Source organism: Stegostoma tigrinum, chromosome 3 (assembly GCF_030684315.1).
Source record: "Stegostoma tigrinum isolate sSteTig4 chromosome 3, sSteTig4.hap1, whole genome shotgun sequence".
NCBI lineage: Eukaryota > Metazoa > Chordata > Chondrichthyes > Orectolobiformes > Stegostomatidae > Stegostoma > Stegostoma tigrinum.
The window spans coordinates 95,178,049-95,199,407 of NC_081356.1; the positions used below are offsets into that span (position 1 = coordinate 95,178,049).

General features: G+C 39.3%; 1 long non-coding RNA gene across 1 annotated transcript in view; it reads left to right on the forward strand.

Annotated features, from left to right (window-relative positions):
* Positions 1–20,746, forward strand: part of LOC125451135 (uncharacterized) — a 353,914-nt gene extending 333,168 nt beyond the window's left edge. Inside the window, exon 15 of the long non-coding RNA XR_009445587.1 lies at positions 17,768–20,746. This is a non-coding gene — a long non-coding RNA (uncharacterized LOC125451135). The remainder of the gene's footprint in view (positions 1–17,767) is intronic.
* Positions 20,747–21,359: the final 613 nt, after the last annotated feature.

Below are 21,359 nucleotides of genomic sequence, written 5' to 3' on the forward strand. Positions count from 1 at the left end.
ATGGTGACTTTGTACACTTTACACAGTACTCCTGTATCCTTGTACTTGATTATACATGACGAGAAAATCTGACTCTAAACTCTAATGTATTATCCAGGTCACCAGTGTCATGTTTATCAAGCCATTGCTTATCTCCATTTTGACATTAATAAGGTCAGCTAGGCACAGAGTGCTCACAAAGTTGCTGAAATAGCTGGATTCCCCCAGGTGCAGGAAGCTATTGAAATCAATTTTGCCACAGACGTTGAATTCTACTCAATATGTTCAGAGATGGAAATGCCAGCAAATTCACATCGGAAGCCAATGTGCCAGTTGCCTAATGTGTTGTTATCTCTATATAAATATCCTAAAGATACATCTCAGGGAGGATGTCTAACGATCAGGAAGTAATGGAATGTCAATTAGCCTCATTAGACAGCCACTGGAGGAGGAATCTCCTGAACATGTGCAATTTTATCAATAGTGCATGAGCTCCTCACTCCATCCAAACTTCCTACAGGTAGATGAATTTGATGTATTGCAGGATACCATTGAGTTAAGTAGCAGATATTTGACAGTTCATGTTTCTTAGATCTCAGAAATATCTACTCACAGTTGTGATTGCCCAAGTATATCTTGTTCACAAAACAGAGGACAAATCCAAACCAGCCAATTGCCAACCAACCAGTCTACTCATTCATAACAACTCATTCATCAGCAGCTTGACAAAAGATATAATTGACAGTGCTATCAAATGGTATACACTCAATAATAACCTGCTCACTGCACTCAGTTTGAGTTCTGTCAGTCCCATCTGGCTCCTGACCTCATTGCAGCCTTCAAAATGTGGATAAAAGAGTTGAAGCCAATAGGAAAAGTAGAGGTGATAGTCCTTGACATCAAGGCTGTTTTTGACTAAGTACAACATCAAGGAACAACTGAAGTCAGTAGCAATCGGGGAAAACTTTTTAGTGCGTAGTTTCTTGTTGGTGGGCATTCTCTTCTTACACTTTGTATCTGCCTTGGTAGCCCACGTCAATATCTTCTTGTAATTTGCCTCTATTAACGAACTCCAATCTAGGACCTTCTGATGTTCAGGATGGAAACACACCTTCAACCATCTGAGGAATGTTGAATGATTCCCTTTTTTGTCATCTGGAGAAATCATAATAAGCAATATACTTTCTCACTGCATAGTCATAGGCATTTCACCCTTGTTCTGTGTTATCTTCTTGAACAGATCAACACAACAGAAACTTTCCAATACCCTTTGTATCTCTTCCTTGAATCGGTCAAAAATCTGTTCATTCATGAGCTTTTGAACAATTCACAGTCACCCTTTTGGACTTTGTGAAACATTTTGGCACAAAGACTATGGGGAATTTTTGTCCTGACTTGTACATGAATATCATGGTACTTAAATATAGGTATTGTATTTCCTCAACTTTATTCCAGAAATCTGTATTTGCATGTTGCTGTTTAGCCAAAGGCAAAACTCCCAGTAAATTGATTTTTGGCCAGGCGGAAGGAGACCTGCTGTCCCACTGTCTGCGCATGATCCTGTTTGTGAGTCGATCCCTTTTGCTATATGGGGATCATAGCCACTGTTCTTATTGCTTTAGGAAGCAGGGATGATGGTATCATGAGTTCATGATCTGGCAGCTCCTCCCAATCATCACCACACCTGCCATGCTCAGCTTGAGGGCTCATGCCTCAGCTGGTTATTGATCAAGTATTGGTGTTAATAGTTATTGCTGCATTTTATTATCCTGAATATTTCAAACCCATGGTTTGTCATGGCTGAAAATAGTGAAATTGTGAGTGTATATATGTGTGTGTGTATCTTCTTTCTTTCTCCCCAGGCAACATCATCATTATTGGTTGGGGATGCAGTCACAATCGTAGTGCTTAATTTGTGCTTATTTAGCGGAGTATAGGAAGACACCTGACATGAGACAACAGTAGAGTATATCATGTGGAATTTTACTAATCAGTACATACAGGGAGGATGCCTTCATATGACTCCAAGAGATATCTCAATGTTTAAAATATTCTTTTATACATTTTTATCATTCTTGTGATGTTTCAACGTACAGCATAAAAACATCATGGACCATGCCTTTGTTCATACTTTCAGTTCCACACATACATCTTTGTGTAAAGATAAATTACACCTGACCCTCTATTGTTCTCCTTGTGTCAAAACATTCTGATCCTCCCTTTGCCCTTACCTTCAAGCTTTGATTTCCCTCTTTCGATCCTCTTTTTTTTCTCAAGAATGGTAATTTATTAAAAAATAACAATGTCCCAACCCACCAAAGCTGATACTTGTCACTATTTATGCTCCCTTACATGCTTTTATATCTACACCTGCATCTGGTGGGTTATCTCTAATTAGTCTGTTCATCCCAAACTGTTGCTTAAGTTCAGCAAAGCTAAACAAAATCTGAAATCTCATGCATTTATGTAACTCCATGCATTAACCCCTTCAAATACTAAGAATCTGGACATCACCAAGGATAATTTGTCTGTTTGATTGGCAATTATCAGCTTAAATATTCATTCCCTCCACCACCGACATATTGTGACAACAATATGTACTATATATGAGACACACTGCAGCAATATACAAAGTCTCCTTTTGTAGCAGCTTCCAAATCCGCAAGTTTAGAAGCACAGCAGATGCATAGGGACACCATCACCTGCAAGCCACTCACCATCCTGACTTGGAATTATATTGCTGTTCCTGTGGCATCACTGTAGGTGTACTTACAACAGATGGACTGGTGTGGTTTAAGATGAATACTCACTACTGCCTTCTCAAGTGCAGTTAGGAACCATCAACAAATGTCAGCTTAGCCCACATCCCAGTAAATAAGCCTCCTGGCTTTTCAACTGGCTCCTTTCTCCCCGTCACATTGAGGAAAGTCTTCTGTCAATAAAACGTGGAGCTGGAGGAGCACAGTATGTCAGGCAGCATCAGACCAACAGGAAAGTTCACATTTCGGGTATGGAGGCTTCATCAAGATTCTAGTGTGCTTTGAACTGTACTTCATTCAATCTTCTAAGTGTCCAGGTCAGAAGTCAGATGACACTCATCACTTCACCTGATGAAGGGGTACCTCCCAAAAAGCTTGAGATTTCAAATAAACCTGTTGAACTATAACCTGGTGTCATCTGACTTCTGACCTTGTCCACCCCAGTCCAACACTGGCACCTCCATATCATTCTAAGATTCCTGACTTAGCTCAGCTATTTGACATGTTAGGACTGCCTTAAGTCCTAATGGTGGTCATGGCTTTCATCTATAATTGTGGGGCTACAAATTGGCCGGTAGGACTCTAAGGCAACACTTCCTCCCAAGTAAGTTTCAGAACACATGTCCAAGGACAAGTAATACTGCTGCCAATATTAAATTGTTATAGCACAGCTGTCAGGATCATGGGTGAGCTCCCATTGACATTTCCACTTGGTTGTAGGCAGTGGGATGATAGCAAGGGTTATGGTGGCCTGTAAAATTTCTTTCTTTCACCCAATATTTTGTCAACCACATCACATCCTAAGTGTTGCAGAGGGCTCATGCCTCGGCTGGTTATTGATCAAGTATTGGTGTTAGAAGTTATCGCTGCATTGTATTATCCTGGATACTTCAAACCCATGGTTTATCATGACTGATAATAGTAAAATTCTGAGTATGCACGTGCACATGTCCATGTTGTTTTATTATTGTACACAATATTAATTATCTGCTGAGACATTTTAAAGCTGGACAAATTCAAACCATGCCAGCTAATATCCTATTAGTCTGCTTGCAAGCATTAGCAAAGTGGTAGGAATGGTCATCAACTGTGAAATCAAGTAGCCCCTGCTCATCGATAACCTGCCTACTGATGATCAGTTTACATACCTCCATATCCACAGAACTGCTGACCTTATTACAGCTCTGGTCCAAATATAAAGAAAAGGGCTTACTCTGGCGGGAAGATGCCAGAGACTGAAATTGAAACTGAAGTCAATGGGAATCAGGAGAAAACTCTGTTGGTTGATGTCATGCCTAGCAAAGAGGAAGATGATTATGGATTTTAGAGAGCGCTCAACCCAGTACAAAGACATCAGTTCAGGGAATCTTCATGTAGTGTATCTATATTTAGGAATGATTATACAGAAATCATAGTTTCAGTTTTAAAAAATTTGCAATCTTCACATCCTTTTGCAGCCAAGGACAGACAAATCTCCTGAATTGATCATGAGGGACACCAGCATCTCCTATAATCCTGCAAATAATTCCTAAAAGCTCTGAATTTTGAATTTTACTTTGCTGGATGCCTTAACTGTAGGGGCCTGTACATATGCTTCCAAGTAATCACACTCTGCCTGCATCAATACTCTAGAGTACAGATTTGAGAAGAGTGCCGAATTGAAGATTTTAAAGCACATTGCTTTGCCAACGGTTAAGCCTGGATCAATTGTGTACGATTGCACACTGGGCTGATGTTGGGTGTTGCAGAGTGACAAAGGATGCGGAACCAAATTTTATGATGGAGTCTGATGGAAAGTGGATTTAGGACACTCAAACCCATGCCTAAGAGGCCCTGAGGATAAGAAAAGTTTCAGTGTCTGCGAATCAGTCTTGGGTCAGATATTCTTCATGTCTCTTTGGAATATGGGATATTGCTCCATAAAACTAAACCTTGCTGAATGTAAATAAGGAATACGATAGATTTTGAGAAGAATTTTGTCGAGTCTCGAATGAAGTTTACAAATAAAGTGTCACGTTATGTTTGAAACAAAAACAGAGTGCTGGGACTGTGCCTCCCACCCCCAAATTGCTCACACTGACCACCTCCCCCCACAGCATCCCACCAGCTCCCATCATCATCACCCTGGACACCCAACTGATCCCTAACCTACCTGGCACCCTGCCCTCCTTCCCTGACACCTTACCTTCATTTCCCTGGCACCTGTATCCTTCACCATCTGTACATCATGCACCCCGCACATCCCCCAAACCCACCACTACCCCCAAACTCAGCCACACGTTCCTTTCTGTCAGTGGCTGTGAAATGTCTTTGAGGCTTTAAAAGTGGAATATGGCAAATAATGACATAAATACAGTCTGAGGATTCTTCAACAAACCACTACACTGCCACTTGTGTGGTTTGTTGAACTGCCTCTGTCATAAAAGGGCCCACTTCAGAAGTCCTGGTGCAAAATGCCTGGAAAAATTTCCAGCATCCACAGTATTTTGCTGTTGTTTGTACAAGAGGGAGAATGAAATGAATGAGGGACCGGGAGACCTCTGATGTAGCTTGACGTACTGATTGATAGAGAGGTAATGATCATGCATGTGGCACTGAATGTGTATCTCAGGATGATGCGGGAATCATACTGGACTCGAAATGTTAACTCTGTTTTCTCTCCTCAGATGCTGACAGACCTACTGAGTTTCTCCAGCTGTTTCTGTTTTTGATTCGCATTTCCGACATTTGCATTTCATTTATTTATTGTCAATTTATTTTTTGAAAGAAATAGCAGCTTGTGATTTTATACCAAATCTCTTCATTTTTAAAACCTTGTTTTCTGATTTAACAAACATTGGGGTTGGCCTTACTGCAGCCATTTTATCCATTGTTACCATCACAGTGACATCCTTACTTTAATCTGGTTTCCAGGCTGTTTTATTTGCATATGTTTCTAACAGATGTAATGTTATGTTCATTTGGCTCCAGATGGATTGTCATGATAATTCTTTGTCCGTTACAGGATTTTGTTGCTTTGCATTATCATAAAGCATGTTGTTTCCTTGCAGTATTTTAAAAACAAAATCTTGAACGTACAGGAAGGATGTTCTCAATGGTGGGGGTGTCCAGAACCAGGAGTCACAGTTTGAGGATTCAGGGTAAATGATTTAGGATGGAGATGAGGAGATATTTCTTCACCCAAAGAGTGGTAAGCCTGTGGAATTCATTGCCGCAGAAAGTAGTGGATGCCAAAACATTGTGTGTCTTCAAGAGGTGACTAGATATAGCACTTGGGGTGAATGGGATCAAAGGTTTTGGGGAGAAAGCAGGATTAGGCTGTTGAGTGGATGATCAGCCATGATTGTGAAGAATGGCAGAACAAGCTCAAAGGGCTGAATGGCCTCCTTCTGCTCCTATTTTCTATGTTTCTACATTTCTACATCCTCGTCTGTGTATCTAACATTAATAATTTGGCAATGAACCAAAAGCAGAATTCTATTTTTTCTTTCTTATCTGCACTCTTGTACTCTTGCCTGAAAGAAAGTATTAAAATTAATTAAAATTGGCAGGCAATTTGGAACTTTATGAAGTATTAAAACAGCATGATTATGAACAAGGAGTGAAGTGGCAGCCTTCAAGCTTCTGCCCCTCAAGAATGGTTTTCAGGAATTCAGTGCTGGCCTAAAAGTTGTTATTGTCATTTTAATTATCCAGTGTAAAGCACTAAACTAACCTTAGTAACAAGAATCACTTCACTAAATCATATTCAATGCTTTCTGTCACCATTCAGTTCCTATGTTATGAATACTCACTTGCCTACTTGTTTTCTGTTGTCTCATATTTTATAAAGAACATGTTCAGCAAATATTGAAAGGAATGAAGAGCTAATTTTCAAGCAGTTATCAGAGATAATGGGAACTGCAGATGCTGGAGAATCCAAGATAATAAAGTGTGAAGCTGGATGAACACAGAAGGCCAAACAGCATCTCAGGAGCACAAAAGCTGACGTTTCGGGCCTAGACGCTTCATCAGATGAAAGGTCTAGGCCCAAAACGTCAGCTTTTGTGCTCCTGAGATGCTGCTTGGCCTGCTGTGTTCATCCAGCTTCACACTTTATTGTCTTTCAAGCAGTTATGTCTGAGTAAGAAGATTGTGAGCTCTTAATATCCTTCCGCAAGTTCCATTGCAGAGCAGCACTACACATATCTAGACTAAGAGGCAACTACAGTACTGAGAGAGAGCTGCAGCAATGTTTTTCACATGAGAGGTTAAAGACTCGGATGAATATAAAAAGTCCCATGGCATCATTATGATAAAAACAGGGGAGTTATTCCTGGTGTTGTGCGAACATCTATCCCTCAATCAATATCATAAAATACATTCACAATAGATTCTTGGAACAATGTTAGGAATAGAATTTTAGACATTATATAATTATACATATTTAATTATTAATCTCCTAGGAAGGGATTGTGAGGAAAGAGTGATCATAATATATCAAAAATAATTCTCATTCAATTTGAAGTTAAAAATGAAATTGGTCTGAAGATAGTTTCAAAAACTCGTGGGCAAGACATTACAAAAGCGTGAAGAGTGATTGTTAAAATGGACCGCCAAATAGATTAACAGTTATGATGGTAGGTAAGCAGTGCTTGGTATTTAAGGAGACATTTCACAACTCTCAACAAGAATGTAGTCCATTGGGTAAAAATGAATCTAGAAGGCAAATGAACCATCTGTCCCAACTGAAGAAGTTAAGAATTATGTTGGAAGAAGAGGCATATAATGTTGCAAAGATCATTGGTGGGCCTAAAAATTGAGAATATTTTAAAATATTGTTTAAATAAATTGAGCAAACTTTAACTAAATTAATGGAGAAATGAAAATATGAGGTACTAGTGAAAAATATAAATCTTCTGATGGTATGTAAAAAGGAAAAACAACAGCTAAAGTAAATATTGATCGCTTAAAGGATGAGACCAGGGAACTTAAAATTTAATAAGCAAATGACAAGGACTACCTAGCTTCTGTTTTCATGTTTGAAGGTGCTGAAAACAACCCAACGATAAAAGAAAATCCAGGGACAAAGGAACAGTCAAGATCACTAGAGAAAATGTGTCAGGAAAACTAGCAAGCTAAATTCCTTGTACCTACGGCCTTGAAAGAAGTGGTTACAAATATGGCAGATGCTTTTGTTGTAATCATTTAAGTTTCCACCCATTCTAGGAAAGCCCCAATGAATTAGAAAATCACAAGTTTAATACTTCGATTTAAGAAACATGTCAGAGCAGAAAATAACAAATTGTACACCAGATCTGTTGGAAAGTTTATAGGATTCTTGACAAAGAAGTAGTAGTAGGAAGTTGAAGTTCTTAAGGTGTAATGGTGGTGACCTTGCCTCAGAACCAGATCCTTCTACTTTATGTATTTTTGATTCTGGACTGAAATGGAAAAATAAGAGTTTTACAAACCAAAGATTACTGAAGGATTGTCACATTTTTTAAAGGCAAGTAGCCTCACATTCACTGTTTTTACAGCTGCTTGTCCAAGCATTTATTGAAGTGTAGTTTGCAGAACAGCTGGAGCCAAGAGTATGTAAAAATATATATTCAACAAATAACAAGGAGCTTTTTGTCTTTGGACTATGAAGAGTTACTGATTGCAAAGGCTTTCCATCTGCCAACAACTGTGTGATTAGTTCTGAGGTAGCAGAACAGCTCAGGATTGTGAACAAAACACTGAGAAAACTATCAGGGCCCCACCAGCTCTGCAGCTCTCTCTGTCCTCTGCAGCAAAATCAGTTAAATTCTGAAGAAAAACAATTTATCTATCCTCCAGCAGTTGCTGAAAGCTATGACTTTTAATTAATAATTTAGAGACCTCTTATAGTGTGATCCAGCTGCACCAAACCTCATGCACACCAGTGAAAACATCTGAAAAAGGAAGATTAAGAAACAGCATTCTGATTGGCATAACAACCATTTTAGTATATCCTGTTATCGGACAGCACTGAACTGCTTTTCCACTTTCCCCTTCAGCCATAACAATCTTTACTTTCCTGTCTGTGACTCTGTAGTGAGTGAAAAGTGAGTTTTTAAAGGATTTAGAGTTTTGACTGGTAGAGTTATAAGCCTACGGTTCACAGTTGTTTAGAGTCACAGAGTCATACAGCACAGAAACAGACCCTTTGGTCCAACCAGTCCATGCCAAACGTAATCCCAAACTAAACTAGTTTCACCTGCCTGCTCCTGGCCCATATCCCTCCAAACCTTTCCTGTTGATGTATCTGTCCAAACGTCTTTTAAATATTATAATTGTACCCACATCCACCACTTCCTCAGAAAATTCATTCCACACACGAACCGCCCGCTGTGTAAAAATGAAATGCCTCATGTCTTTTATAAATATCTCTCCTCTCACCTAGATAATCTAGATAATCTAGATGGCCCAGGTGAACTGAAGGTTGAGTGGAAGGTGTTGGTGAAGTGGATGAACTGTTCGAGCTCCCCTGGGGAGCAAGAGGCGGTGCCAATACAGTCATCAGTGTAACGGAGGAAGAGGTGGGGTTTGGGGCCTGTGTAGGTGCGGAAGACGGACTGTTCCACGTAACCTACAAAGAGGCAGGCATAGCTGGGGCCCATGCGGGTGCCCTTGGCAGAGGTTCACCTGCACATCTGCCAATGTGGTATAATGCATCCAATGTACCCGGTGTGGCTTCCTCTACATTGGGGAAACCAAGCGGAGGCTTGGGGATCACTTTGCAGAACACCTCCACTCCGTTCGCAATAAACAACTGCACCTCCCAGTCGCAAACCATTTCAACTCCCCCTCCCATTCTTTAGATGACGTGTCCATCATGGGCCTCCTGTAGTGCCACAATGATGCCACCCGAAGGTTGCAGGAACAGCAACTCATATTCCGCTTGGGAACCCTGCAGCCCAATGGTATCAATGTGGACTTCACTATCTTCAAAATTTCCCCTTCCCCCACCGCATCCCAAAACCAGCCCAGTTCGTCCCCTCCCCCCACTGCATCCCAAAACCAGCCCAGCCTGTCTCTGCCTCCCTAACCTGTTCTTCCTCTCACCCATCCCTTCCTCCCACCCCAAGCCGCACCTACTAACCTCATCCCACCTCCTTGACCTGTCCGTCTTCCCTGGACTGACCTATCCCCTCCCTACCTCCCCACCTAGACTCTCCTCTCCACCTATCTTCTTTTCTCTCCATCTTCGGTCCGCATCCCCCTCTCTCCCTATTTATTCCAGAACCCTCACCCCATCCCCCTCTCTGATGAAGGGTCTAGGCCTGAAACGTCAGCTTTTGTGCTCCTGAGATGCTGCTTGGCCTGCTGTGTTCATCCAGCTTCACACTTTATTATCTTCAATTCTAGTTTCTTTGCTATAGGAAAGATGTAAGGGCTCAGAAAAGATTTGCAAGGATGCTACCAGGTTTGGAGGGTTTGAGCTATGTGGAGAGGCTGAATTGGCTGGGGCTTTCTTCCCCTGAAGAGTTGGAAGCTGATGGGTGACCTTATAGAAGTTTATAAAATCACGAGCAGCAGGGATAAGGCGAATAGTCAAGGTCTTTTCCCTGGAGGGAGAGTCCATAATTAGGAGGCTTGTCTTTAAGGTGACAGGAAGGATTTAAAAGGGTCTAGGGGGCAACATTTTTGCACAAAGGGTGGTGCATGTCTGAAATGAGCTGCCAGTGGAAGTTGCGGAGGCTGGTACAATTACAACATTTAAAAAGGATTTAGATAGGTATATGAATAGGATGGATTGAGAGGGATATAGGCCAAATGCTGGCAAATGGGACTAGATTAGTTTAGGATATCTGGTTGGCATGGATGAGTTGGGCCAAAGGGTCTGTCTCCATGCTGTACATCTCTATGACTCTAAGGTTCTATAGACAGGTAGGAAAACAGATTTTGAAGATGGTTCAGGGTTCTACGAAGGAGGAGGGAGGACCTCTGATATTGAGCATCGCAATCTTGCCTGCGCATCAGGAGGTTCAGTTTCAAGTATCACACCAGCAATTGGTCGAGGAAGGTACATTCATTGTACAGTCAAACAATTTGATTATTCAGCTGGAAATCCTTCTAAGACATCCACTGGCAAGCAGTAAGTGCCTGCTCATCCATAAGATTGAAAAAAATGTTGGAGCTTCTACCATTACTAACCATAGCTCCAGATTTCAGCATGAATGTAACAATGCATATTGCAGCAAACTGAGTAATCTCTATTTTTGTTCTCTGCATTTCATCAAGTATCAAATTTCATTGTGTTCAAAGAAGGTTGATTCCTTGATTAAGAGATTGTTTCATGAGTAAAGGTCAAGTAAGTTGAATCAATTCTCTGGAGTTTAAAGATATGAAAGATGATTTTATTGAAATGTGCAAAATTTTAAGGTGTCTTGTCCAGATGTTGCAGAGAGGATTGTTCCTTCCGGAGAATCTAGACTTACTGGCATTTTTCATCGTGGTAGGTTCCTTTTAGAATATCCTTTTATTGGCATGTGTACTCAAGTACAGAAGTATAGGAGCACAGTGAAAAGTTTTCCAATGTTGCCTCAAATGGCACTATTTCAGGTACAAGTACCTAGCTATTAGTCTTAGACACAAAAAAGAGCATTAGAAAAGAAAAGTTGTTTCATTACTTTACAGTAATTCATAGTGCAAATTAGAAACAAGACAGTTAAAAGGGCAGTCATTAAATAAACATTACATTGCAATAGCACAGCGCAGGTGCTGCCGCATACGGTCTGACTGCCTGTGCCAGACCCCAGTTCAGTAACCATCCCCGGTCCGCTCCAAGCCTCCAATCTACTCCACATCGGCTCTCAGCTGCTCCAAGGTAAGTTATCTCCAGGGCTTGCTCCCCATGCCGGCTTCCACCCAGGATTGCTTCCCCTTGCCAACCTCCACTCAGAGACTCACTTCCCCGCACTGACCTCTGCCCAGACTGCTTCCCCATGCCAAATGCTGCCCCAGTTCTGTTTGGTCTTGCCAGTCATTCCAGGATTGCTTCCCTTCATTAGTCTCTGCTCCAGGACTGTTTACCTGTTCCAGTCTCTATTCCGGGACTGCTTGCCCGCGCCTACCCCACCAACCACCACTCCAGGGCTGCTATCCCACGTCAGTCTCCACTCCAAGATTTGCCTCTGGGGATCATCAACTCTTGCATTCCCCTCCAGGTAATTCCAAGTCTTTAGTTGGAAAAAGATGTGGTAAGGTGGAAGAAAAGAGAGAAAAAAGAAAAAGAACGAGCAGAGCAGAGGAACTCCAGCTGGAGCTTTCTACACCGCTCCCATCTTGCTGGAAGAAAATTGTGAGGAGGAATTTCTTCTATCAGAGGAAATGAATCTTTGGAATTCTCTCTCTGAAATAGTGAAGGAAATTTTGGCTTTCATGACACTGAATGGACTGTACCAGTTAACGTAATGCCACTTGGCATGAAAACTGTTCTAGCCACATTTCAAAGACTAACCAATAAAGTCATTTCGGTATTATCCAATAGTGTGGTGTACTTTGGCAATCCGGTGATTTTTAGGAAGGAACATTTGGAGCATCTATTGGAATTGTTTGATTGACTTTAGGAGATGGACTTGGTGATAAAACTCGCCTAAGATTGAGTTCACAAAAGCCCAAGTCATGTTTTTGGGCCATATTTTGGACACGGACATGGACAGATAGCCTCCCGGAATGTGGAAGAAAAGGTTATTAGGGAGTTTCTACCGATGAAGAAGGAAGTACTCCAACTCCTGGGATTGTGTAGTTTTTATTGGAAGTTTGTATTGAATTTTAACAGTGCAGTTACTCCACTGACTTAGTTGTTGAAGAAGGGCAGAGCATTACAGTGGACAGAGGAATGTCAGAAAGCATTTGGCAGCCTGGAAGCTGTATTAACCATTATCCCAGCATTAGCCACACCTAATTACACAAAGCCATTCAATGTGGCTATCATGTGGTTGTCAGTGTTGTATTCTTGCAAGTAGATGATGAGAAGATTGAAAGACCTATTGGATATTTTTCCAGAAAAATGCACAATCGCCAATAGAAATAATCCACAATTGAGAAGGTGACCTTGGATTTGGTGTTGGCATTGCAACATTTACATTGCCAGTAATGAGTCTGAGACAATTGTATGTACTGATCATAACTCCTTAAAGTTTTTGGAAAAATTTAAAGATGAAAATACCAGAATATTTAGATGGAGCTTATTATTGCAGCCATTCAATTTAAACATTATACACATGGCAAGACAAGAGAACATAATGTGTTGTCGTTACTTTGATGAAAGAAGATAAAGGTTTTCAATGGCGAGAAAACATTGAAATGGACTGTAATCATGAACATTTGCATGCTTAGAGTCAATATATATATAGTAGCATACTAATAGCATAAGGCAAAGTGTTTATAAAAATGAAGCCATCTTTGTACATCGATGGTGTTTTTGGGAGGGAAGGTGTGACAACACAATGGCTTTAAGAGGTGTGGTTTGCCCTTTTTTTTAATCAAGAAAAATAAAGACAAGGTAATGTGCAGTCTGCTCACAGCCAACAGAACAAGCGGCTTGTGAGGCCATGGTGATTTTTCTAAAAGTTGGACCAACAGAAGCAGCCTGAATGGATGAGGTCAAGCTCCCACAGAACCAGAACTTTTAGTTTTAGCTCTCAGCTGTTGCTGTGGTCTTGAAACAGGTTAAATAACTGAGATAAACAAATCAGTCTCACTCTGCCTTTCTATCCATCAGGGACTTTGGCAACGGCAGCATTCTGAGCTTTATCTCAGATCCCATGGTGAACCCCAGGCTGATGGTGTCAAGTCCAAAGAGTGGACAAAGTCCCTGATGTCAATACTGTTCTGAATCTAACATTATGTATTGAATCCCCATTTAATAACTTGAGAACCTTTCCATCTCTCAATGATAGAAGAAAAGATAAATCCAGGAGACCCATGCAGATGGCATAAGCAGGATCCAAAGATCGGGCAGATCCCATCCACATGAGCACCCAAACCCCCACCTCACCCCACACATATAGGACCACCCTCAAAACAGGTTGTTTATGTATTTGGTCTGTTTATCATGTACTTTTCCATTCTACTTCAATGGCATAAGGCCACATCCAATTAACCCTTCGTGATTAACACTTAATGGTCTGGTTTGAAGATATCATTTTAAGCCCAACACTACAGATGCCTTATGATCATGAAAGGCTCCAGACAAATGCAAGCCGTTCTTTAAAATGAGGCTATTGAACAAAGCTTTGTAAAGAAAACCAAATATCTTGCAGCAAAAAAAGCTAGTTGTTTTTGCTTCTATGCATAACTACTTAGGAAATGATGAAATGTACAATATAATTCTGCAGAAATATGATAATATAGCTGAATTCACTGTTATAGGAATGACTTGTTAGCCACAGAAAACTACGAGCAGAAGCATTTCTTACTGTTGCTTTTCTGTTTTTTTTCTCAATTGATATTGAAAGTAGCATTTTATGGAACAGCATTCTCGCCTGATTAATATTTTAACCGGTACCGTCTGGCTGTCAATCCTTCCACCCCAGTCAATTTTTTTTCCTTTCTGTAAGTCTATAGAAGGCATAATTATAGTCCCAGACATGAATTAACCATGTGACGCTGGGGATGACTTATCACTGGTATTATGTGAGGGTTCAAATTAATTTACTTCCCTAATTTTCAGGGTGCAAAACAGCAACGTTTCATCGAGATTTGTTATTTTTTAACAGGAGATATAAAGTAAACGTGCAAGTGAGCAGTGTCATATACCTTTAAGTTGTTTAATATTTGTAGACTAGTTTGGAGTGAGCATTTTGCACTATTGGCATGTTCGAGTTTAGAATTTCGAGCATATCGATATCATGTAAATATCCATATAAGTAGAAAATGTAAACGTTATCACAAATATTTTCAAAACAGGATTTAAGCAATTTTGGATCGATGCAAAACAAAATAAAAACAAAATATGCTAACGTTATGTGGAGCTACATTGTTTAGAAATATATATAAACAAGATAGTTCCTTTTAAATGATACCAAAACACGTGCATATTTTATTGCTCTTGTCACTTGCAAGCAAGTCTAAGGTGCAGAAATAACGAGGCAGAAGAGGATGGGACAGCATCCACACTGGAGATCAGAAAACTAACTATTGAGCTTAAAAAATGTGCACTGGTAAATTGGGTTCACAAAGTGGCTCGTGGCCACAAATACAAATTTAAAGCGCAATGGCTTGAAAGTAAATACGCAAAAAAGTGTGCGGTGATTTATTCTATATTTTTCCTCCAGCCATCACGTGCTTTGAAACTACAAAATTCTCCACATTGTCATATTTTCTTTTTTGCTTGAGGAAAAATATATTTGGATTCGTCATTTTACAGTGTATGAAGGGACCGGAAAATTTATAAGGGTTGAATAATGTTGTCCCTATCAAGATCTTTTAAGTGATGCAATCAAGAGCTCCGTAAGATATAAAACAAACTGCAGATGCTGTAAATCTGAAACACAAGGAGAAAGTGTTGAAGAAACTCAGCCGGTCGGGCAGTAAGTGTTACTATGCGGTATGAGTCAAACAGCTATTTGCAAGAAAGCAACCAGCTCTTCAAGAGCAGGAACCTGCAGGTGGGCCTATCCTGTGCCCCCTGCTACACTTCATACCCTGGAACACCAGACATACGATGCGCACCATCAGAACAAAGTTTACCTACTGTATTTTAATGTGTAGCTTATTAAGATGCTCTGGGAAATAAATCCATTATTTGTAACTTGAGTTAATCTGTTGAAGAATCTGTGAAAAGTAACGCCATTAACTGAATGGACTAAATAACGAATATGGGGATCCCTAGTGTACAAAATTTGTCAATCTGTTCGTTTCGATTTCCAATGCAACCAGTATATAAACTTACTGTCCATAATACTTCGTGTCCCGTAGTTATGGTCAAGGCCATTGTCGTTCCAAACAGATGAAAGGTTAGGAATGTACCATCCTGGAGTGTGGCGCTTGAACTGGAACTCAAGGGGGAGAAAAAAGCAGCTGCGCAGCGTTAAGGTTCATAGATGATAACCGCTGGATGCTTTTGGAGGGTGTATTGCCTTAATGAAGGAATCTCTTCAGAGGGGCAAGAAAACCTAGCGCGGAATGCAGCTATGACAACAGCATCACTGACACTGTGAATGTTGCCATTAATCGAACCTGGAATGAAGTACTAAAAAAGTGAATGTTCTGGTGAAAAGGAAGTAGCGCCCTGAACAGGAATCAAAGTCGTACTTATAACCATCATTATTGAATTACAGCGGTGGTAAAATTATGGGAAATCCCGTTCAGGAATTGATTTCTGTATTTCTTTGAAATTAAGGATATGTTTTTATTTAGCCATCAAAACTGATTTCCCCAGCACACTAATAGCTCCAGAATTTTTCAAGTAAAAAAAAACCTTTATTGTCCTGACTGGTGGGTTGTTCCACATATTCAGCATTCCCTGAGTAAAGAAATTATTTTTGATAGATCTGTTTGAAAACTTCCTTTCATTCGTTCCCATTGGACCTGACTTCACTTTGAAATATTAACATTGGATAACCTTTTGAATACTATTGAATATTTAAAGGAATTTCCTCTTTTAATGTTGTAGAACTTTTCTGCAGTTCTCTCATAACTCATTTCTTTTGGACATGGAAATAGAACTGTTACACGCTTCTGTAACTTTCAATCCAGCTATATCTTACTGTGGTATGGCAATCAAGACTGAATACAGGAGAGTGAATGTCTGAACATTAGTTTAATATCTAAGATCAAGGGCCCAATCTCATTCATTTAGCACTGTTGGACTCAAACCAGGAATAATCACACCTTTCTGGAATTATAATCTTGACGTAAAGATACAGGGCCATAATACATAGGAACAGGAGTAGGTTGTTTGGCGCTTTGAACCAATTCCGCCTTTCAATAAGATAATGGTTGATCTGGCATTCCTCATATCCACTTTCCTACTCTTTCCCCATAACCCTTCAATCTCCTACTGATCAAGAATCCATCCATCTCAGCCTAAAATGAATGCATGAATTGTGCCCCCAAAGTACTCAGTGGCAAGGAATTCCAAAAGACTCACAATCCTTTGAGAGACGAAATTCCTCCTTATCTCAATATTAAATTGTTGGCCCCTTATTCTGAGACAATACCCTCTGGTCCTAGACTCTCCCATGAGGAGAATGACTTCCTCACTTATAAAATAATCTGGCATTTGACAAAAGCAAAATATTATGGAAGTAGCATGGTTGGATCTACATATGTCACTACATAGAGCTAATCACCTTTAGTGTAGCAATTTTAGATAAAATAGATTGGCAAACACAGTGCTGTAAGAGAACCGAGCACAGTACTGTTCTGAATTTGATTACTTAATTATTTCAGGCACTTCCATACACAAATTCTGCTTCCTCCAGAAGCTGTGAAGCCTGTTGGCAAGATGGCATCAAGAGTGCATTTACATATGAAGTTCACCAAACAAGAAACCATTTCTCGTGATATTATTAAGAGTGACATCTTATTGGCTAATGACATTTTAAGACATTTCTAATTTATCTCCTTGGTGGCACAACAGTCAGCTATTTCCTCATGTTTAAATGTTTTTTGCAGAAGGGTACATCACAACCTAGAATCTTCACCTCATGTATAAATTCTCCAGATTCTGAGAGTTGTACTTCTTCATTTCCAGTGTATTCTGTTCTGAGATTGCTGATTTCAAGTTCCATGTATGTTAAAATTCTGTAATAGAAAGAGCATTATATAACAACACTGAAGCTGGTGTGGAAATACACCTTTCATATTATCAGGATAACGCTATAGTAAGTGTGGAGACAACATTTGTCAGTTAATGCCACAGGTAACACATATATGTATTTTCACAATCTATATTGCCTTCAGTATAAACTGTAGTTGAACTGCAGTGCACCACAGCAAGCACCGAAGCTGTCAGTCTTGTAGCCATATGAATAATCTGGCAACTGAATGCCTAAACTTGCTTCTTGTTTCAGATTCTTCAGAAAAATTGAATCAGGCACAACCATTCAGCAGCCCCTAGAGCAGTTCAACCAAAACTCCCAAAGAGAATATGTGGTGAATTTGAGAAGGAAGCATCATGTGATACCTCATACCTTAGAGACTGACAACTGATGAGTCATGATAGAATTGAATTCAAGACATTGATTCCTCAACAATTCTACATCTGGATTCAGACCACACTGCACTGGCTTTGAAAAGGACAATGAAGTGTTGCTGTATGCGTATTTAGTTTGCTGCAAAACATGCTAGAAAATACAATAACTCTATGTGATGATATAATTGTAACTGTAGAAATAGATGTATTGCACATATAAATGCATAATTTCTAGAATTGACAGAATGCCCACATGTCCCCTAAAAATTCAAATTATTGCCATATAAATATTGTTTCCAGGATTGAAACACTAATCTTTTTAGATGTACATGTTTTATGATATGAAAGAATACACCCATTTAGGCTAATCTGAGACATATATTCTTGAATTTTGTATGTTGAAGTAACCTAATAACAAAATAATATATTGGCTCCTTAATGCTTCTTAAGCTGTTTAACTTTGGTTATTTTATCTTTTGCACTTTGATACTAAGATTGGTGAAATTGATGAATCAAAACTTACAAAATGTCAGCATTATTTCATTTGTTTCCAAAAGGATGACTTCAAAATTCAGACTTTGATCAAAATTAAAATGAAAAAGGCATTTCTACTGAAAGAAGACTTCTAAATGTGAAGTCTTGTGAACTGTAGCTATTAAGGTGGACTGCAGCATTCAGAGCTGGAATATATTTAAATTATTAATCACATTAATACATTTGAGAAATTGTTGAGGCTAAACCAACTTTTGGGCCAAAAACTATTCTTACTTGTTCATTTCTAGTGCATTTGGTTTTCTGCTCAAAACCAAGTAATAATTACATTACAAAAATTTCTAATATATATGATTGAATGTAGGTACGCTATGTAATAGTAATGAGGAAAATATTAGGATTTACACAATTTACACTGTATAAGGATAGTTCATTATGAACTTAGATTTGCATAGCTTATCTGTGTATGTAAAAAATAGGCTGATAAGGAATAAGCATAACAGACTGCTTAATCCTTCTTCATAGATGACCTTACAAAGGCTAAAGAGTGGATCTGCTTAGTATTCCCTCTATGATCGTTTGTTAAATAACTTACTTGTAGCACTATCAAAGTTATTGTGTTTGACTAGTAAGTTACCATTGGCAACAACAACAATGTCAGTGGCATCTGTAATCAACACAAAGTGCAAACTTACATTAAGAATATACAAAGAGAATTTTTCATATTTGCCCACAACTCTTGTCTACAATGCAGATTACAATGAAAAGTTACACAGTTACCTGCTTTTGTAAACCTTCAACTACATGATGGTCATTTGCCCTGAAGGAATTCAGGTATGGTGCAGCCATTTCATTAAGCACCCTGCAGCAATGCCATTAGGCAACATTATATAGGCAGAGGTCATTGCTGGGGATTTAGTGTCCAAATTATTGGTCATAAGTCATGTCATAAGTAGTTACTCAGCAAATTTTAAAGCCATTCCCAATACCTATTTCAAGAAAATATTCAGGTATACATAGAATACAATATAGATACATTTCTCTCATAAATTCATGGACGGCAGACATTGCTGGCTAAGCTAGCATTTCTTGCCTAATTGCCCAAAAGGGGCTAGGAAGCTGATTTGTTAACCACTGCAGTCCTTGGAGAGTAGGGACAGCAATGGAGCAAATAGGATAGGGTCTTGTCCTGACAGAAATGAAGAAACAGAGATACAATTCCATGTCAATTTTTTAAAAAATTCATTCATAAGATGTGGGCATCACTAGCTACGCCATCATTATTGCCCATCCCTAATTGCCCGGAGTGTACTTATGAGTCAACCACGTTGCTATGGGTCAGGAGTTGCATGTAAGCCAGACCAGGTAGGGCAGGAGATTTCCTTCTTTAAAGGACATTAGTGAGCTAAATGGGCTTTTTTGCCCCCTGAGAATCAGCAATTGTTTCATTGTTATCATTACTCTTATTTGCAGATTATTATTGAAATCAAATTCTACTATCTTTGAACGATTGGTGGGATTCAAACCTAGGTCCCCAGGACATTATCTGAGTCTCTAAATTAATAGTCTAGCAATAATACATGGGTCCATCACCTACCCAGTGCCTGATGTTGGCTTGAAGGGATATTTGCAGGTGGTGTTGGTCCCATTCATTGGACACCTTTGTCTTTTTATGTGGTTGTGATCACTGCTTTGGAATATACTGTTGTAAGAGACTTGCTAGAATGTATGTTGTACACATTGCAACCATTGTGCTTTGGTAGTGAATAGATTAAATGTTCAAACTAATGGTTGGAGTGCTAATCAAGCAGTCTGCTTTGTCCTGGAAGGTGTCAAACTTCTTGAGTGATATTGGAGCTGTACTTATGCATGTAAGTGAATAATATTGCATTAAACTGCTGACTTGTGTATAGACTCACTACAGTATGGAAGCAGACCAATTGGCCCATCGGGTCCACATTGAGCATCTGAAGATCATCCCATTTTTTACAACCAGACCAATTATATACCTGGTCCCATTTATTGTCTGGTCAATAGTAACCTTCAGGATATTTCCAGTGGGGAATTAATTAATGGCAATATCATTGAATGTCAAGGGGCAACAGTTAGGTCATTGTTGGAGATGATCATTACCTGACACTTGTATGGCAAAAATATTGCTGTAACAGAAGGAACAAAACTTGAGCATATTCCAATATATTTGGTTGGATATTGTTCTGACTTTAGAGATTGTCAGTTACTTTTTGGTAAATTTAATATATAGTCAAGCAAATTAATGACAATATGGGATATACAGAAACAACCTTTAAAAGTGGTACTCTACTGAATGGATTTCAGGGTGGTTTACTGTTGACATGGCCATGTTTATGCATCAATCAAAAATGCCATCAATCAAAGATTGTAAAACTAATCACTTACCTACTCTTCCAAAATCTGTAATGGAAGTGTCTGATATGCATTTTCAGCTTTCACCTCTTTATATATAATTAAACTTGTTTATAATATTACTTTTCAAAAATACAACAATTAAGTATTCATTGATTGCAAGGTGACAAAGAAATTTATTGCCAGTCCTTTTGAGAAGTCAATGCATCAGAAATGTTGCCTCAAATTACAAATGTCTACTGACTCAAACACCTACAGATGGCTGGTGAGTTGTATACATTTATTTCTTGCAATTGCTTTTCTACCAAGTATCCATGCCATCACTGAATTCACCTCTGTAAGACTGACCAACTCCACACCAGCTCAGATCATCTATGTCTTAGATATCCCAGTGTACTTATGGCCATTTCCCATGTGGTACTCAACACAATCCTAAGGTCATGCAAAGCTCTTTTTCTGGATCTTAACTCACACCAAGTCTCAATTAACCATGACCTTCTTTCTAACTAATCTGAATTGGCTCACGGTTAAGCAATAACCCTGAATGTTAAAATTGTCAAGCTTGTTTTCAAGTACGTGATGTCACTGTTTCC